The sequence below is a fragment of the Chenopodium album genome, chromosome 2, assembly GCF_948465745.1.
Source record: "Chenopodium album chromosome 2, dcCheAlbu1.1, whole genome shotgun sequence".
Lineage (NCBI taxonomy): Eukaryota > Viridiplantae > Streptophyta > Magnoliopsida > Caryophyllales > Amaranthaceae > Chenopodium > Chenopodium album.
Genome location: NC_137835.1, coordinates 28616630 through 28620427, shown reverse-complemented (window position 1 = coordinate 28620427; position 3798 = coordinate 28616630).

Below are 3798 nucleotides of genomic sequence, written 5' to 3'. Positions count from 1 at the left end.
TTACTAAATAATAATAAACAATAAATAAAGGAAAAATAGACAAGCTTTAAATAAAATTGCGGAAACAAACACCTAGATCGGAGGTATCACCGCCACACTCGACAAACATGTCAATTGATAAGGTTTACAAAATCCCAATAATTATAACTCAATAAAACTAAGTGAGCTATTTATACAAATCTACAAACTCGTCATAGCATACTAAATGAAACACTTGAGCTCCTTTAGCAACGATCATCACTTGATTAACCTGCTTAAAAAATCTTGACAGCTCACCATTAAGGACAAATTCCAAAATAGATCCTCGCAGGGCCACCATAAGAAAAAGACATGGCCGCAAACACAAGTTGCACAACAAAAATGACACACGTCAGCAAAAGATGAGTGATCAACACATATTAGAATACAGAGTATAATAGAATAATCAACATTACTAGCTCAATTAAATAATGTAGTTTAAAACTACAGTGCACATTGTACTCTGGAAGTAATTTTGTCAAACCCTACCCCGAATAAAAATACTATTCTTTACTCAAATCTCTATCTCATAAGTGTGCCATGCTCTTTGCTCTATATCTAGCCTTGGACATGAGTAATTCGAATAACAAACCAACAAGTATAAAAACTTAAATACTCTCAATAACCAGAAAACACCTTGAACCAGACCACATATGGGTCAATTCCCAGTGTAGGGAACCATAGAAAAATAAATAATAAAGAAGTACTTCATTATTAACTCATGATCATTATCTCTTTAACAACATGCCAAGGACTAAGGTATATAACGCCGAGCCTCAAACCAAGAATAAAATAATCATTCTCAACCTTTTGATCTCATACTTAATCAAATACCATTCGCAAATTAAAAAACAATAATATCTCAATAATAGCACATGTTCCCAAAAAATATAACAATTCAAACTCAATTCAATAATATTATATGTAAGACCCTGTATTTTTATACATATTTTATTTAGAATAAGTATTTTGTGGAGTATTTAAATAATTTGAAATGTTTAATTTATGACATTTTAATTATTTATTTTAAATTAGTTGGGAAATATTTTATAAAAGGAAAATTTATTTAATTAATTATTTTATTTAAGTTGGAATTTAATTTAGAAAAGTTTTATTTTAGTAAAGTTTTATTAGGAAAGGGATTAGGAAAGATTAAAAAAAATAAAAAGGGAAGTCTAGGTAAGGAGGGTTTCTAGAGAAAGGGGTATAAATATTCAACACTTGGGCGCAGAGTGGAGAAAACCCAAGGTAAACTTTCTCTCCCTTCTCCTTTTCCTATTTTTATTTTCTTTTTCTTTGTTTTTCCCCTTCCCCTTTTCGACCTTCACCACCGCCGGCCACCGTCAGCACCGCTAGCAGCAACAGCGGCGCCACCATCAGCCTGCTGTGGTGCCGTGGCTGCTGCCCGGATTTCCGGAAAAAAAATTAAATCTTTGTTTTAATTTTTGTTAAACCTTAGATCTAATTATTTAATATGGGTTTTGTGATTAATATTATGATGTTTGATTATGAGTAGTATGTGATTTAATTTTCCGATTTTAATTCTAATTAAAACGTCCCAATTTTGAAACCCTAGATTCATAAATTATTTAGGAAAAATGGAAATAAATAATCTCTCCTTTGCGTGGTCTAACAAAAACAATCCCGCCTTTTGATTATAACGAGACAATCCCACCTTGGTATGCCATCTTCTTTTAACAGACCTTTTTACCTACAACTTGTTAGACATGTTAAAATGTTTTTATTTTTATTTTTTTGTAAAGCCATGTGTCTCTTAGTAATTAGTCAAAATAAAAAAAAATTAAAAACAAAAACAAGTAAAACAAAATTAAAAAAAAAAAGAAAAAACCCACAACCCTCCTCAAACAGAAAACCACCGTGAAAACCCCTTAACCCTAACCCTAGCCCCACCAAAATTCGATCGGCCGCCACCCTAAACCCTCGAAAACGGCCGGCCAGAAACCCCTGGCCTAAATGCCACCTCCATAACCACCATATCCACCACAGAAATCACCCCCTACACTAATTCCCACCCCGAAACTACCATAACAACCACCAAAATCAATCCCTGAACCAAATCCCACCCAGAAACCTCCATAACTGCCAGTCCACCACCCATCACCCTAGAAAACCCACTTAGCCGTCAAAATTTCCATTGAAAACCTCCAAAATCACCATAATAATCAACGCCAAACTCCATCCTAGCCCGAAAATCCTACCAACCTCCTTAACTACACACAAAACCCCCATCTCAGCCTCGAAAACCCCCTTAGACACCCTAAAAACTCAACCTTGGTGCTGGCCGGCTGTGTTTGATGGCTAAGGAGAGCGGCTGGTCGGTTTTCGGTGGTGGCTGGGGGCCGGGTTAGGTTTTCATGGCGGGGGTTGGTGGTTGTTTTTTTTTCTTTTTCTTTTTTTTTTTTTTAATTTTGTTTTGTATTTTGTATTTATTTTCTTTTTGCTTTTTTTATTATTTACAAAAATGAAATGAACCTATTAAAATCTGACAAGTGGCATGTAACCTACAAAAATAGGTCACCAACAAGTCAAGGTCTATTAAAAGAAGATGGCATACCAAGGTAGGATTGTCTCGTAATAATTAAAAGGTGAGATTGTTTAATTTTTGTCAGACCACGCAAAGGTGGGATTATTTATTCCCATTTTTCCAATTATTTATTATTGAAGGATTATGACTTAGGGTGGTTTAAACCTTTGATTTAAGTGTTTTAAAGCCTAATTACAACAAGTTTTCATTAATTTATAATGTTGGAATTTTTGGTAGTATATTAAAAATCAAGTTTCTTTAAGGAATTTAAATTACCCATTAATTAGGATAAAAGTATGATGTTTTAAATAAAATTTCAGCTTATTTTAATTAAATTATGAGTGTTTTAATGAGAGTATATATTGCTGAAAATTTAATTTCTGTAGAGAGGATTTTAATACTCTTTTATTATTTTAAATTGTAGGAGACTTCGAAGTGAGTGATTTCTATTAGTCGTGGCGATATTAAGATCGTATTCAAGGTACGTTCGCGTACTTAGCTTATTTTTGGTGATGTAATAGCATGCTAGATGTGATTAATTGATTACAAATAGTATCATACTAGATTTGGTATGGAAATTGTGATTTGGTTGATATTGGTAATTGAATTATAAAGCATGATTTATTTGTGATGGATTGATGATTGGAAAATAATAGTTTGGAATGTTGAATATGAACCACACTTTTATTTATGGCATGATAGAAAACATGTTTAATTAAACTAAATGTTTAATTTGGATTGGAATATTAAAAGGGAATTTTATTATGGTTCATATAATTTTTATTAATGCTATAAGCATGGGAAAAGAGCTATGTAAGTGTCTACGTACACGAGGAATAAATTGTATGTTGGTAGTGCACTTAGGGGGAGTTTGGTATCAAATTAGTAAATGTAAGGGAATGGAAACAAATTAGGAGGGGAAAGGGAAATATATAGTGTTACCCTTACTAATTGTTTGGTATTACTAAGGAAACGTAAACAATTATAACCAATCCCTTTCCTCTTGTTTGGCATAGATAACTTGGAAACAAATATCTTTCCTTCTATTTTTGTTGCCTTGGCTAACTTTTGCTATACATTATACAATGTAGAGCAACACAAATCACCATAATATATATATAGATTGAATCGATTATCATAATATATCATATGCTAGGTATAGACAAAGTCACATAAACTGTTGATTACAAAAGCATTGAAATTCTAGTATTCTCAAATTTAAAAAAAAAAAACGC